Source organism: Sapajus apella, unplaced genomic scaffold, assembly GCF_009761245.1.
Source record: "Sapajus apella isolate SASKATOON/1434 unplaced genomic scaffold, GSC_monkey_1.0 scaffold4, whole genome shotgun sequence".
Classification (NCBI taxonomy): Eukaryota; Metazoa; Chordata; class Mammalia; order Primates; family Cebidae; genus Sapajus; species Sapajus apella.
In genome coordinates this window covers 56,817,005-56,834,375 of record NW_022436944.1, presented here as the reverse complement: position 1 = coordinate 56,834,375, position 17,371 = coordinate 56,817,005, and the positions used below count along the sequence as shown (strand labels likewise).

At 45.3% G+C, this 17,371-nt stretch overlaps 1 protein-coding gene and 1 non-coding gene across 6 annotated transcripts in view; one reads left to right on the top strand and one right to left on the bottom strand.

The window, feature by feature from the left end:
• Positions 1 to 17,371, bottom strand: part of ITGA9 (integrin subunit alpha 9) — a 366,875-nt gene that overhangs the window by 231,838 nt on the left and 117,666 nt on the right. The window lies entirely within an intron of this gene.
• On the top strand, positions 12,719 to 12,780 carry LOC116544908. The gene has a single exon (XR_004266093.1). It is a non-coding gene; the product is annotated as a U7 small nuclear RNA (small nuclear RNA).

Sequence of the window (17,371 nt, the reverse complement as noted above, 5' to 3'; positions counted from 1 at the left end):
TATATATATAAACAACTACTATAATACTATAGTAGATAGTATTAATTATCTACTGTATCCATGAGGGTTCTGGCCAGGAGCAGATGTTTCCCGCAAACAGGGAGATGAAAGGAATTCACTGAAGGCACTATTTACAACAGCGACGGGGGTCAGTTTAAAAGAGTCCCCCCGTGGCAAAGCAGGGAGCTATTAGCATCCTAAGTCTAAAGGAGCAAGGTGGGGAGTGGTCACTAGAAGCCCTAAGTTATTAGAACTAGCTACCTGGCAGAAGCTATCGCCTTCTGGAGAGGGCCATGGTCACTTGGCTGACCACTCTTCCACCCTCTTTTTCTAGTGCTCCCCTCTGAATGAACCCAACTAAAAGCCAGAGGGGAAGGTCAGCCTCCCAAGAACACAAAGTAGGGGGCATAATAGTGGAGAATGGATCTGGAGAGGGTAAGTAGAGAATAGCTAATGTAGCCACTAAGAACTAGATACTCTACGCTGTATGCCCAGCCTTATGGTCTTCAAATAATTACACTGCCTGTAATAGACTGCTTACTTGCTTTTCCTCTTTTCCTTCCTTCCTCCCTCCCCTCCCTCCCTTCCTTCCCTCCGTCCTTTCCTTCCTTCCTTCCTCCCTTCCTCCCTTCCTTCCCTCCCTTCCTCCCTCCCTCCCTTCCTTCCCTCCGTCCCTTCCTTCTTTCCTTCCTTCCTCCCTCCCCTCCCTCCCTTCCTTCCCTCCGTCCTTTCCTTCCTTCCTTTCTCCCTTCCTCCCTTCCTTCCCTCCCTTCCTCCCTTCCTTCCTCCCTTCTTCCCTCCCTTCCTTCCTCCCTCCCTCCCTCCTTCCCTCCTTCCTTCCTTCCTTCCTTCTTTGAGATGGAGTCTCGCTCTGTCACCAGGCTGGAGTGCAGTGGTGCGATCTCAGCTCACGGCAACCTCCGTCTCCCAGGTTCAAGCGAGTCTTTTTGTATTTTTGTATTTTTAGTAGAGACGGGGTTTCATCATGTTGGCTAGGAGGGTCTCCATCTGTTGACCTCATGATCTGCCCACCTTGGCCTCTCAAAGTGCTGGGATTACAGGCCAGACTGCATTATTTATTAGCTGCCCCTTACCCACCACCTGGTACCTCTACCCTTTGTCATTGACTCTGAGGTTCTTCTCACTAGAGGCCATTCTATTTCTACTTTATTTTCCCACTCTACTGATGGATTGGGCCTCATGACTTGATCTGGCCAACGGAATGAGGGAAGAAGTGATAGTGCCAGTTCCAAGCCTACCCCTTAAGAGGCCTCATGTGTTTCTGCATGCCCCTCTTGCATTTTTGCCGTCATCATGAGAAGAACCTGCCCCAGTAGCCAACTGGTTCTAGGAAGATGAGAGACATGGAGAACAGTTTCTCAGATGGCATGAATTCTGCAGCAGAACTATCCAGCTATCCCACAGATCCATGAGAACATAAATACTTCTTGATGTGTGCCACGGAGTTATGGGGCAGTTTGTTATGTGGCAATAGCTGACTAATACAATCAGTCTACCCAGGAAAATAAGCCATCCCATTCTCTAACAGATGTTACAAGTATCTAGATTCAAGGGAAAGCATGAGCACAACTGATAGAATCAAGTCCAACGTGACAATGAGAGGTCAGTAGTGTCTAGAAGGAAGAGAGACCACGTGAAGTCCCAAGATTAAGGCATGAAACCTGTCCTCATGTGGAAGCCTATAAAATCACCTCTCAGAGGAATGGATGCTTGGTTTGTTTTTTAATTTATACCCAGCCTTGTTCCAACAGGATATAAGGCTGCTTACAATACTGCTCACAATAAAATAAGTGAGAAAAGCAGAGGAGTGAGGAAATTATGGCACGTGAAGCCAAGGGATCAATAAACCAAATCCAAGTCCTCCTGCTAGACATCAATTACATAGTTGCCTCTGAGCTTCTGCAAAGCTAGTACAAAGATAGAAATAAGACGGGGGACATGAGTAAGGTATAGATGACCCAGTAATTCAGAAGAAGGATGGCTATTTTCTGGAACTGAGATCCAACAGACATGTCTTTCATGAGGCCTCATAAGACACTGGGTTAAGTCATGAACAACGTCCTCAACAGAACCCTTGCAGAAAATACACTGACGACAACGATGAAGCTAATGCTCACAGGGCGCTCATCACGCACATGCATATGTTTTCCAGGTGCTCAACATATGATTTATTTAACCTCTTTTTTATTATCCTCAAAGAAAACACAATGGCTGTTTCTCATCATGACCCACAGGTGAGCTACCTCTGGGAGGACAAGGACCTATGCACAGCAGTCTGAGGACACTTCTCCAAAGAAGTCTAAACCAAGGATGTATCTTACAGCAACACAGGAGATTCCAGAAATCAAGATTTGTAAACACAGCATCCCAGTTTTCCAATATCGGCAATTGTACAGGTCAACAGTGTGCCAGGCAAGCAAAGCATGATGATGAGGAAGACTCAACCTGAGGGCCACGAGTTCTCAACCTGAGGGCCACGAGTTCTCAACCTCCGGCCTACAGTCTAACGGATGGCATAACCTTCAAACACGCCACCACAAACAGAATTCATTTCCACCAAGGTTTCAATAAACAGTAAAAGGCAGGAAGTTTGAAGGCCTACTGGTTGACAAGTTTTAAGATGCTGCCATTTCAATGTTGTTAAGTAAGGTGGCTTGGGGATTGCTTAGGCAAAAAATGCGACAGACATCTTATTTTGTGGGCTGTGGAACAGGGGGAAGACACAATCCCTGACTAGAAATGGGACAAAGAAGGTCCAAAAATCAGCCCATCAGTCTTGGAGAAGTCACACTGTTATTTCTCCAACTACAGGTTTATTCCTTCAACTTAATGGGATTGTACAGAACCCACGAAGACCAAACAGTTAGGCTCCCCCCACCACTCCCTGGACTAGCAGTCATCAAACGTGCCATCAATAAGTAACATCACCACCACCATCCAAAATCCTGCCACCTAGGCAGTCACTACTTACTCTACTGAGAAAACCAAACTGTCCTTCCTTTTCTTAAGAGGAAATGTGGAATGAGGTCGGAGGTAGGAAGAGTAAGAACAGAAAACAAGAAATACCATATACATTCAGCCATCTTCCTCCCCTTAAAACTCAATCCCTATTTGGAAATGTTTGCTGCCCCTTCTTAAACAAGACAAATGACCTCAGGGCCAGGGAAATAAAATCCCCTGCCCGTCTTGACTCAACTGGTCCTCTGACAGGCTAAACACAGCTGCACTTCAATTGCTATTTTTAGATTCTATAAATTCTGGCCTCTCTTTTTCTCTTGAAGTATTCTTTAGAGAGTTGCCAAAGACTTTTATCTGGGCTCTAACTCCATGAAAATAATTTCATGAGTATGAAATCACCACTGTGGCGTTTGTCTGCTGCTATTGTCATTGTTAGGAATATGCTCATAAAACACATGGAGGATCTCTTTCTCCTCAGAGGGAAGGCTGCCTGCCTCTAAGTGCTGCCATATTCTGAATTATGGACAGGAAGAGGAGGTTTTGCCACCAAAAGGATTTCCTTTTTAAAAAGTGGAAGAAAAAGAACCGGAACAGGGGCCGCTGGGAAACTCCTCCAGGACAGCATTTCTCTAAAGTGGTTTAAGACCCAGATTTCCAGGTGAACATCTCCTACCAGATGTATCCAATTAGAATTTTGTGCAAGTGGGGCCCTGGCCCCATCCATAATAGTCATGCACTACAGCACCCAGTTTTGAGAATACTGCTCAGATTCCAAAGCCCATCCCAAGTCCCACTCTGAGTTCGTTCTCACTTTGTTCTGACTCTCTGTTAAAGCAGACAGTGGCAGGGAAGGCACCAAGGTCATCTACGGTGTTAACAAGGTAAATATCAGGGATTCTGAAACTTTCGAGAGATTGTCTTGCTTTCCAGACCTTGTTCAAGACTGCCCAACTTGATCTTGGAAGCTGCCATACAAACAGGGCAGATAAGTGGAGCACAACCGCTTCAAAGCAAGAAACAGAACCGGGTCTGCCCACTACATTCAGCATCCAACACAGCCCAGGAACACCTGTGCCCTTCTTTCCTCCAGACAGACATGAATCCAGCCGGCCAGCCAACATCTTGTGGGTGTCATCCCGGTGCACAGTCCTGGGCTCTGCTGTCAAACAGGCCTCACCCATCACGCACTCAAGCCCCAACCTCAGATCCGTGTTTGGGTGTTCTCTTTTCCTCCCTTTTCCACATCTAAGACTTCAGCTATCCCTACTGTCTTTACCTCCAAAAGTTCTCAAGACTCATTGCTTCCCTCTGTGACCACACCCGTCCAGCCGTCTTGTCCACTGTTCTTGCCTCCTAGCTGGGCTGTCTGCTTCCACTCCAGCCTCTGTTCTCCATTTACTCTCCCATAGGGCCAGAGTGATCTTTTGAAAACATCTACCATATCAGGTCACTTTCCAGCTTCCCAGAGCACTGTAAATAAAATCCAAACTTCTTAGCAGTTCTCCTACCAGCCCTTTGAAATAGGAATTAACCTCAGGCTCCAGATGAGATTCTGGAGAGTCAGTTAAGTACAGCACTTCACCCAGAGTCACAGAGCCAGTGATGGCAGGGCTGGAATTAATACGCATGTCTTTTGGACACCAAAGTCCAAGTTCTTTCTACTCGACCTCCTAGCTCATGTTAATCAGACTCAAAAACAGAAATACAACAGGAAGCCCATAGGATTCCTTCTTAATACATGTATTTCCAAAGGTCAGACCTGAGTTGATTTGGGAAGAACAGAATGACCATACACAGGAGCACATCCAGGATGAAAATGAGAAAAGGTAAGAAAGAAGAAAAGGAGGGAAGAGGAGAAGAAAAAATGGGGAAGAAGAACAATGGATGCTCTGGCCAACATTTAAAAGGAATTACAAAACGTAGCTCAAACTTCCCTCTGCTGTGGGCCAAAGCCCTGTTAAGCTTCCAAGGCCAGAGGGTTGGGCCAATAGTGATTTTTCCTGTCTCCCTAAAAGTTGCAGTCCCTGGTTACATCACCTCTCCTGAGACTTAGTGGATGAGGTGAATCAGCCAGTCACATGGTAAGGCTCACCAAAGACACTTTCCGACTGAGAAGTCCGGCAGTCAGAGTTTCCTTCCCTTCCGGAGCAAAAGGGAAAGGCCCTCCTTCCAGCCATCCACTGACTTTTCTTGTGGTGGAACATAAATTTATGTAACTAGATTTTCGGAAGGATTCCCTGTCCTTTTATGAACATGGAGTACTGACCCAAGTTTTCTCAGACATCTCCCATCTTTCCACACTGTCAGTTCAAACTTGAAAAAAAAGAGTGAAAAGTAGTGCTTTTCATAAAGATTTCTCCCCAACAATCTACCGATACTGAGCAGTGGTGAAACCCCCGTCTTGTTTTCCTAATATCTGAAATCAGGTGGTACTTGGAATGTACCTCATATGTTCATAGCAGTACCATACTGCTAATTTTCACGCCTAGAATTCTTTTTTCCAATGTTATTGATAACTATTAGAATCTTTATCATTAACAACACATTAAATGGATAATTATGTAAAAGCTATGTGGGAAAATGTTAATTCTATAAAAAAGCTTAACAAGAAGTCATTTATAACTGCATGTCCTTGGTGAGGGATATGGGAGGCAAGGGCTGAATCTGAATCAGTTGAACAAAGATGGGCTATAACCCCAATATGTGGGCCCCTGGATTGATACAGAGGAGAGGATAAGCTCCTGGCTCCCAAATGCCCTAGGATCTGACAGGAGGGTTAGATATTACAAACAGAACATTTGGAGAATATATTAAGGTTCACACATGCAGTACTTCATATATACTAGACCATGGCAGAGACTATAAGCCTAGCCAATATCCATTCTCTACTTTTCCCTTTTAGCCAAACTCCATTTTATTCCAATCTACAATATGCCTACCTAAAAGACGTTTTCTAGTCTCCCCTGGAGAAGAGGTGGTCAAGAAGATACAAGCAGAAACCATAATGTGAGGCTTCCAGGAAAACTCCATAAATAAGAACAAATTAGCTAGGAGATAATTTTCTTTTGTATTATTCTCTCTTCCTTCTTTTTCCTGTCTGGAATTTGGATGTCGTGGCTGGAGCTCCAACAGTCACATTGGGCCATGAGGTAGCTTTGAAACTAGAAGCCATGTTCTGGGGATAGTGGAACAGAAAGAGAAAAGGACCCTTGATCCTGAATGTTCAGTGAGCCACCAAAGTAATGCTGAATTACTTCTGTGTGAGAACAGTAAGCCTCTACTGCATAAACTTATTTGGGTTTTCTGCTACATTCAATTTGACTAGGCTTGAAAGAGTGGTGGCACCATGGGACCATTAGGAGAGGAGTCAAGAGAAGGATGGGTTGGTTAGAGGGCTATGGGGCTATGCACACTGCTGGGGAGGCCATTTCCCACATACCAGAGGACATGTTTTCAGAACTTCTCTTGGGAAGGATGAGATCCTAAATCACGATAGAGGGGACAAGCTTCTCATCCGTAACATGATCTAATTTCTGCTAATTGACTATGAACCACCCCATCTGGCCTCTTCCTCATCTCCTTCTCTGCTTGCTCCCCTTTCTCAGCCCTAGGTGACTGGCACGTGACTATACATGGCTAAACATTATGGAATAGGAAGAAAACATCTTAGGACTTTACCTTTTTTCTTCCCTCCCACCATGATGAAGTCTTCCCTATAGCCCTCTTGGGGACCTGGATACAGAAATAGCTAGGGACTTGCCAGGAGCCTGCTGAGATTATGGCTTATGGGAAGCAGATTTCTCTCACCATCATTTTGTTTAAGGACAAAAGGATTCTCAACGAAATTCCTGATCCCATCTAAATCCACGTCAGAGTCATGGTCCAGGGACAATGGGAGAATGGTCTCTCTTGCCCAGTTAGCAGATTTAAGTAAGCAAGACTACTGAAGCACGGTGTCACAGCCAAGCCATGGGGAGCAAAAGGTGGGTAAAAGGAAGGAGCTCCCTAAGGGAGTGCCAGCTCAAGACTGAAGATGGACAGCTGCCGTCTTCCTTGAAAACTCATCCAAAAGCAGACTAGCCTTTACGTTTCCCACCAAAAAGCAGTGGGTCATTCCATGTCTCTCTAGGGATGAAGACCCTTCTGAAGGAGGTAAGCTTCTCCACCCCTTACCCCACACCAGCACATAAATCCTTATGAAATGAGTTCATCCCAATGTTCCCAGCAATTAACCAAAATTTAGCAACATCAAGCAGTACACTTGAAAGTTCCAAAATCAAACCTTTCCAACAGAAACACAAGTTTTGAAAGAACAAAAGGAACCACAGTCTTTCCCTCACTGAACATTCCTTCTACCTCGCAACTGCAGCCTCCCGCCCCCCAAAACAATTCTTTCTAGAACTAAAAATATCAAACTTTAGAAAGTATCATTTCCTCGCTAGAAACCATGTTTGGGTTTGAGATTAAATAGCAAGAATTCTTTAAAACTACGTTATTTTTAAAAAAGTAAATGACCAACTGAAAAAGAATCCCAGATTTTTCCAATACAACATAAAGATGACAGCACGAGATAATACTGAAGCCCTCCAGGAAGAAAGACTAACACACGAATCATAAAGGGCTTTATTTATACTCCAAGTGACGCTCACGACTAAATAAAAATGTGTTTCTGTTTCCACAAATCTACTTAGATTTCACATGTTCTGCTCACTTGGCCATCATCACACGGGAAGAAGTCACAAAGCTTCACAGTAGATGTGGAAATGGAAGATTTTATTAATTGCTCCTCTTGTACCACAACCTAATTAAAAACGGAACAAAAACAGTTCAGGAGAGGTTTCTAATGCATGTAGTGGGGGTGGAAGGAAGGCTGGTTATTTCCAAATTAAAGAAGCCACGAGAAAGAACTTAATCTTTTCAGCCATCATCTATGTCACTTCTTTATGCCTTTTAAGGATATGTTAGAAATGCACCAGAAGACGGCTGGGAAAACCCATTTGGATGATACACCGGAAGCAGCAATAGCTGGTTCCACTGTTGGTGCTTGGGCTTGGAGATCCATTTGATGTCAGCTATGAAGGTGCCAACACCACCCTCAGCTCAGATGAGGCCAACAGCATCATTTGGGTTTTATGATTGTATTCACTCAATGCCCAGCCAGGATTCCTTTTATACTCAAAAAAACTCAAACAGTTAATTGAGGCTCAAGGCATTCCCACCCAAGGAAGAAATTGGAAGTGAGGCAGAAAGGCTGAAGGGCTTGGCCATATGTAACTAGCAAACATGGGAATGCCCATCCATCCACAGGGTGGTGTCATGGCTGTGCCACAGGAAGGAAATGACTTCTCTGGATGTGGCCCTCATCTTTCTGTTCTTCCCAGCCCGACTGACCACCTGCACCATATCAGAGGAACAGAGCCCAAGGACTGGAAAACCCCAAGGATGGGTCCTGATGGGAAGGGGTCAGCCTATGTCAGACTGGACCACGAGTCCTAGCAGCATATGGCTCTGAATGAGCAAACTGACTTGATCCCACCATTTCTATTTCACCCTATTTTCATTTTTTAAATGAGAATTGGGGTTGGAGGCAGAGTGTTGTGCCTCACGCCTTGTAATCCCAGCACTTCGGGGGGCTGAGGCAGGTGGGTCACCTGAGTTTGAGACCAGTCTGGGAAACATGGCAAAATCCATCTCAAAAAAAAAAAGGCAAAAAATTATGTAGGCATGGTGGTGCACGCCTGTGGTCCCAGGTGATCGGGACCTGCGGGAGGATGGCTTGAGCCTGGGAGGCAGAGGCTGCAGTGAGCTGAGATTGCGCCACTGCATTCCATCCTGGCTGACAGAGCTAGACCCTGTCCCAAAGAAAAAGAATTGTGGTTGGGACCTCCATGCTTGGCTGTGGCACGCATAGCAGGCCTGCCATGCTCCATGAAGTCTTCCCCGTCACCCTCTTCCCACCTCACCCTCTCCATCAGGACTTCTCTAAGAAAAAGTAAGCCCACGGGGAATGTTTCCTGACCACCCACCTCACACTGCTGTAACTGAAATCCCTCATAACAAAACGAAGATCCCAACACTGACGACACAGAAGTCTTCATCAAAAGCCTGTCTTTCTCTTATTAAAGATAAAAAATATCAAGACTCCTCATCACAGGGAGTGCGTCTGCAGGAAGGTTATGAGTGTTTCTATTAAAAGACGTTAAAAGGCTCTTCCAGGCCAAGGCCAAATTCATCCTTTTCTCCTCTCAGCTCCTCCAGCCCTGCATGCCCAGCTGCAAGAAGGCACTGGCACATCTTGTCGCTGCCAGCTGTGTCCTCCTGGAGCGTGAGGCCCTTGAGGACAAGGATGGTGACCTGTTAACCCATGTCCCTGGAGACCAGCAGTACCCAGGGAAGAATTAAAGTCACCTGAAGCTCCACTTGCTCCAGGCTGTTAGACAGCGAGCGTTCCCAGGGGTACGACCGACCCTTTCATGGCTTCTAAGAATCATCAGTTCCCAAAGCATCCTTTTACTTGACTCCGGGTTTTGTTTCTTCAGACTGATTTTCAGAGACTCTAAAATTAGCCCCCCTAAAACTCAATCATGAAAGCCTTGACCTATTATCAGAATAATAAATGTTTTGAGTTGTAATGACTTGTTTCCACAGTGCTCAAAGCATTTTGCAGGTAGTGCCATTTTTGGCCAGCAGACACTGCAGGGTGGGTGATACACAGCCAGGTAGCCACGCTTCTGTAGCCATCCTCTGTCACCTGCGTCACAGTCTCCCCTCTACAGGGATGGCCTGGGCACGCAACAAAACAGCCAAAGAGTAAGAGTATTGATTCCCCAGTCAACACAGGTTGGGCTTGGGTCCTGTTTCAGTGCTTCCTGCTTATCATACCTTGGGCAAAGCTGCTTTTCTCTCTTGGCCTCAGTTCACACTTCACAGGGCTATGGTGAGGACTAGCAGAGACAACTTGGGTAAAGAGGTTAGAATGGCGTCTGGGTCTGCTCAGCCCTCAGTAAACACTAGTTGCCATCATTGATGTTATTTTTGTGACTCTCACTACCTTTATTTACCCTTAAATAGGAGACGGCAGAGAAAGTCAGTTATACAGCAGCCTGAACAAAACAACAGAAGGCGAGGGCCTGGTGGAATACGCTGTTAAATGCCCGCTGAAGGGCAACTAGTGGGACTTCTCCTCCTCGCGTCACTCTGCAGCCCCCATATCAGCAATGGGACAATCTAGAATCTGCTACTGCCAAGCAGGAATGCCTGAGGGTGAGTGGCACCAGCAGCACAGGGCACAGGGACCTGGGGTGAGAAGCATCTGTGGTCCTGTAAACATCCTCACCACCAAGATGCTCACCAACAGACGGATCATCAAAACTGAAATGCAGCTGTGCATAGCTGCTCCCACCCTATTAGCCTGGATTCAAGGGTCCTTCGGCAAAGCTTCCTCCAAGGAAATATACTCCGTACACAGATGAAAAAGACCCTTGAAAGCAATTCCAGGGCAGGGTCTTCTGGAAGGTTCCGAGAATGAGCTTCCAGCTCCAGAAGTCTGGGTGAAGTCATTCTGATCCTGCTGGAGCCCCAATCCTGATATGGACCTGCTCTCTTGGCCTGACATCAGACCTTCACCACCTGGAAGGGCTGAGCACAGCCACACCCAGCAAACCCCCGCTTATGCAAAGAAGGAACGCAGCTGCGGCGCCTGTGACCTTAAGTGGTTTGCACAGTCAATATTCCCCACTCTGACGGGAAATGGCCGTGAAATGGCAAGGAACTTTCCAAAGGCCCCATAAGAAATCCACTGCGGGGCTAAAAGGAGAAACTCAGGAAGTTTAGGGAAAGGTAACCACATCCCAGTGGGAGGCCAACAGCTTTACAGCTTATTGGTTAAAACCATAAGTTTTAATTTCAGATTGGATCTTAACGTAACAATCCTTGGCTGCAAGACCTGCATGAATATGGAAAAACAGGAAAGAATAATAGGAAAAAAGTCAGCAAAGGTGACTCTTGGGACTGATATTTTATTACAGCACACTTGATGCTAACCCAAAGGTCAAAAAGCAATAGGATTTTACTCTCTACTTAACCTGGAGCTTCTCCAACCGTTATTTAAAGTTGGACATTCTGAGGGTATGAAGCTGACTCAAAAATAAAAGAGGGTTTATTTTGGTGGGGAGTGGCAAATAAAAAGGAAATACACTATTAACAGTCTTAAAAGAAAAACCTACCCTATGAAGAATATCAGGGCCAAAAATAAACTTCACGTAAATGTAAAATAAACTTTTACAACCAATCTTCTCCTGGTGTTTTTTTTTTTAATCTTAACTATTTTTTAATTGCATTTTAGGTTTTGGGGTACATGCGAAGAACATGCAGGACTGTTGCATAGGTACACACATGGCAGTGTGATTTGCTGCCTTCCTCCCCTTTACCTATATCTGGCATTTCTTCCCATGCTATCTCTCCCCAACTCCCCACCCCACACTGTCCCTCCCCTATTTCCCCCCAACAGACCCCAGTGTGTAGTGCTCCCCTCCCTGTGTCCACGTGTTCTCATTGTTCAATACCCGCCTATGAGTGAGAACATGCGGTGTTTGATTTTCTGCTCGTGTCAGTTTGCTGAGAATGATGGTTTCCAGGTTCATCGATGTCCCTACAAAGAACACAAACTCATTGTTTTTGATGGCTGCGTAATATTCCATGATGTATATGTGCCACATTTTCCCTGTCCAATCTATCATCGATGGGCATTTGGGTTGGTTCCAGGTCTTTGCTATTGTAAACAGTGCTGCAATGAACATTCGTGTGCATGTGTCCTTATAGTAGAACGATTTATAATCCTTTGGGTATATCTCCTGGTGTTGTTTTTTCTTCCCATCCAACTTACACATAAGCAAGACAGGACATTGACTGAGATGAACTTTTCCCTTTTTAGATAGTATATGGGACCTTTAAGGCCTGAGCTAAACATAAATAAACTTTTAAAAGGTCAAATTTTCAACGAGATGAGAACATAGTACGGAGTTCTAGGCTTCCCGTGTGACGTGACTATCCACTAGACTGGTGCCCTGCTCACTCTGCCTAGCTCAGAGATAGACGGAATATCTGTGGGGTGAATGAACAGCCCAGCATCCCCTGTCCCTGTCCACTCCCACCACTGTGTCACACTGACCTAGGCCTCTACTCAGGATCCTCGCAGGTGGCTCCCTGTACCTGGCACCCATGGCTCATGTTCTCTTCCTTCAATATAAAAACATTTCCTTCCTTGAAGCTACTGCTAGATCATAGAAGTGCCAGGCACTTCCACTGCTCTGTCTCAGGAATCTCACTAGGAATCAGGCTACCATGCTCTGAGAAAACCCAAATCAGCCCAGGCAGAAAGCCACATTGAAAGGCCACATGTAGGTGACAGCCCACCTGAGGTCCCTGTCTCAACCACGCACCTGCGGGACACATGGGCAGAGACACTCAAGACGACTCTAGCTCCCATGGCTCAATCTCCCCTGCTGAGGCCCCAAATGTCATGGAACAGTGAGTCTGAATAACCCACAGAATCCATGAGAAAAATAAAATGATTATTTCACAGCCCCAAGTTTTGGAGGTGTTTGTAACAGAGCTAGAGTAAGTGGGACATCATCTCTCAATAAACAGATTCACAAATCTGAATGAGAGCCCAAAGTGAAAAACCAGCTGGGAAGAAGGTGGTCCCTGAAACGACAGATGAGGTTAAAATCCCAGCTCTGAGTGTTACTGCTTTTAGAATTTGTCTAGCAGGTTTTCTGGTCTTTACCAGAAACTGTCCCCTGCCCCTCCACAAGAAAATCCCAGCTCTGTCATTAACTGCCTGTGGAGCCTGGGCCAGTGACTTCTCTGAAGTCTCTACTATACAAACTGTAAAATGGGATTAACAGAAGCTAATGAGCCCACTGCAGGGATTAAATGGGAAGTTTAAATAAAGGGTGAGGCCAGGTATGTAAGGTCTTGTTATTAACATCCCATGTGAGACCTTATCAAAGTCATATACATCTTCATTTTATGATTTATGACTCCATCATGCTTCTCAAGCTTATAGGAAAATTAGAATGAGAGATGATGATGAAAGCAGTAACAGGTAAAAATATTAAGCAAAACTTAAAGAATTTGAGAACTGTATCATTTTTCCAACCTCCAGCTGATTTTCTCTACAATGTACACTGTTAGCATCTATAAAACATAACCTTGAGTAGGCAGGAAACTAGGGATTGTATTCTTTAAAAAGTATATACACAAATATCATACTTTACAGTATGAGATGTCTTTGGTTGTCTCAGTCTTATAGTAAGAATTAAAATGTATTGCCTTCTGGCTGGGCGCGGTGGCTCACACCTGTAATCCCAGCACTTTGGGAGGCCAAGGCGGGCAGATCATCAGAGGTCGGGAGTTTGAGACCAGCCTGACAAATATGGAGAAACCCCGTCTCTACTAAAAATACAAAAATTAGATCAGCGTGGTGCTGCATGCCTGTCATCCCAGCTACCTGGGAAGCTGAGGTAGGAGAGTCGCTGGAACCCAGGAGGTGGAGGTTGCAGCGAGCTGCGATCATGCCACTGCACTCTGGCCTGGGTAGGAAGAGCAAAACTCCATCTCAAAAAAAGAAAATGTATTGCCTTCTTTCTGTAAGTGACAGGTGCAATTCTAATTGCATGAGATAGATTATCTCATTTGGTCCTTACAGTAATCTGACTAAATAGGTTCTAGTATGATTCCAACTTCACAGGTGAAGAAACTGAAGCGCAGGGAGGTCACGTCGCTGGCTCAGGATCACACAGCAATGAAGCGACAAAACAAGGATTCCCAATCCAGGCATTCCAAAGCCAGGCCATGCTCTTAATCACCCCACAGTAAGGCCCTCCTGAGGTCATTTTCTTCAGGGTAAAATGTGAGCTTGCATTAAGTTCATTTCCTATCTAATTGTTGGGAACTTTAAAAGTACTCTTAATAATAATCCTGCCACCCAAGCTCCCTCAAAGAAACACAAGGGAAAGAGAGAAAAGACTTTCACCAGGACACGGGAAAAAAATGAAGTTTTCTGCTGTCTCTAACAGACTTGGTGTGTGAATGACACGCATCCATCCTCAGAGACCCCTGGGCATGTATACAGGGTAGGATCCAGCAGGTGGCAGCTGAGTGTTAATGGTCCCTGTCACATGGCTTGGATTCTACTGAAATCCTGAGACAAAACTCAACGGGCTACCAAAATGACCTACAAAATCCCCATGATCCTCACTAGCTCAGAATTCATAGAGCAGGCAGTTCGGTTTCCTTCCTTCTTTAAACAAAAATGCAGGGTCATAAACGGTCCTTTGGAATTTCTGAGAATGAGGGCAAGCAGAAGCACAGGATGAATAAAGGATGACAGGTCCTCCGCTGGTGCAACATGATGAACAAGGTACTCCTCCCTTCCACGCTCCGCTGCCACCTTCCAGCCCAAGCATCTCCCTGCTTCACTAGTCCCTAGGAAAGCAGAAAGCAGATTCCCTCCCCAGGACCCAGATCTCCTTTGTGCTCTAGATTACTATATCTCAGAGGGTGGTCCCAGGACCAGAAGCATCAGTATCTCCAGAGAGTGCTTAGAAATGCACTCCCAGCTCCCACCCAGACCCACTGAATCAGAAACCTGGGGTGGGGCCCAGCAATTTGTGCTTTAGCAGGTCCTCCAGGTGCTTCTGATGCCTGCAAACGTTTAAGAACCACTGGTCTCAAATGAGAGCCACAGGCCTGAATGACGGGACCACAATAGGCTCTAGTTGATCCTGTCCAGCCCCACCTTCCAGCTTATGTCCAGAGAGTGAGTCTAGCCACTTGAATCACTTTCCACTCAATACCCACACAAGAAGGTCCAGCCTTTTTGTCCAATTGTCTTATCTTACTCAATCATCATTTCACTCATTAAACATAAACCATGGGCAGCACAGGTATAGTTTTGTGAGACTCTTGAGCTTCCCATAAGCACAGCTCAGATTTTGACTCTCTCTCAATCTCTTGGACAACTTGTGTGTCATACGCTGCCTCCACTAGACCTCCTTGCCCTGAGTTGAGCCCTGGCCTGGGAACAACAACTCTGGGCATGCAGTATTGCTATGCAATCCCTCCTGCCCCCGAAAAAGGCCTCTGCTGAGATGCCTCCCCTAAGGGACCATCCACTGGGCTTCTTCATTTCTACATTACTACTCCTAAAGTAAAGGCCCTTCTAAGAAAAAGTGGGTGATATGTTTCTGGCCCGATGGTCCTCAGTGTCTTAAGCAATTGGAGAACAGCAGGCTTAATTTACAAAACGTCCGCTGTTCCTGGATGTATTCCTAGCATGCAATACAAACCGCCTCATCTGAGTCCTGATTTAGATCACTGAAGTTGGGCTTTTTATTTCTGTATGCCTCTCATCAGCAGGCTCTCATAACTTGGATTCTCGTCCAGCTCTACTTCTGTACTATTTTTTCTAATGTTTTCTCATCTCTCTACTCCCTGCAGTTATTCTATCCCATTATTAATTCCCTTCTGCAGTTAAAAAGGGTTAAAATAAGAATCTGCGTATTTCTGGAAACTCTCACATGTCAAAGTTTGCCATGGTGAAAGGTGCCAGTGTTCCCAGTGGTCCTCACCCAGGTCAAGTACAGAAGTAGATCCTCCTCCTCTGGGAATCTCACATACTCCTTTATTAGGTGAATAATGAAATACTCTCAAGCGAATCTGATAGATGAGATCAATGGGCAACACACTGGAAAAGGAAGCCACCTGCTAGACAGAGGCAACCCAAATCTATCCACTTCCAGTGACACCAAGCCTATCTGTTGTTCAAAAGAAACCTGTAAGACAATCTGGTCCCCAAACTCCTCTTTGCAATTCACTACTGCATCATCCCCTCTACTTCTGTCCCAAAGGGTCCCACCCAGCTGAGATACAGTTCATGAATTTTTCAGACACTCAATATTTAAGAATAGCAACAACCAGAATAACCCACAGGACTCTAAAGCTGTCCAGCAAAAGCTGCTAAGCACTTCAGAGGTACATCCTACTGGGTTCTTTGCTGCATCCATGAGAAGGTCAGCCAAGGCCAGGGGTGGCCCAACCCAGGGCAGAAATGCCAGGGCTCTGAGGGATCAAGGCAGCTGCTTTGGTGCTTGGCAAAATCACTGACCAACCCTACCTATTTCAGGGGAGCTGGTCTCTCACAGTTGTGTGATCCTCAGAGAGTTTAAAAGCTCCCACTAGCATTACTCAATGACATGCATTCTCAAAGCAGCTTCAGAAGCACCTGTTGCACATCCCTAATTGAAATGCTTGGGACCAGAAGCCTTTCAGATTTTTGATTTTTCCAGATTTTGAAATATCTGCATATAATAAAGAGATATTTTGAGGATGGGACTTAAGGCTAAACTTGAAATTCATTTATGTTTTATATACACCTTCTACAGATCCCTAAAGGTAATTTTAGACAATATTTGAAATAATTTTGTGGATGAAATAAAGTTTTGACTGCAACTCATCACATGGGGTATGGTATAGAATTTCCACTTGTGGCGTCATGTCAGCAACTCAAAAAGTTTCAGATTTGGGGGCATTTCAGATTTTCAGATTAAGGATGCTCAACCTGTACCAACATTCTGTCAACAGCAAAGTAAGCTGGTGGCCAAGTCTAACCCAGCTTCACACTCAGCCACTACTTTGCACCCAGAGACCTACAGACTTTCATACCAAGGTTTATCAATATCTCCTTTACATATAAAGGCCATGTCATAGGACCTTTGCATGTGCTATTTCCTCTCCCTGGAATGTCTCTTCCCCAACTCTACCCCCATGATATGATTTGGCTGTGTCCCCACCCAAATCTCATCTTGAACTGTAGCTCCCACAGTTCTCTCTGTCATGGGAGGGACCCAGTGGGAGGTAATTGAATCATGAGGACAGGTCTTTTCTGTGCTGTCCTCGTCACAGTGAATAAGTCTCATGGGATCTAATGGTTTTATAACTAGGAGTTCCCCTGCACAAGTTCTCTCTCTGGCCTGCTGCCATCCATGCAAGACATGCCTTTCACTTTCTACCATGATTGTGAGGCCTCCCTAGCCATGTGAAAGTGTGACTCCATTAAACCCCTTTTTCTCTATAATTTACCCAGTCTCAGGTATGTCTTTATCAGCAGTGTGAAAATGAACTAATACAGTAAATTGGTACCAGGAGTGGGGCACTGCTGCAAAGATACCTAAAAATGTGGAAGCAACTTTGGACCTGGGTAACAGGCTGAGGTTGGAACAGTTTAGAGGGCTCAGAAGAAGACAAGAAAATGTGAGAAAGTTTGGAACTTCCTAGAGATGTGTTGAACAGTTTTGACCAAAATTGCTGATAATGATATGGACAATGA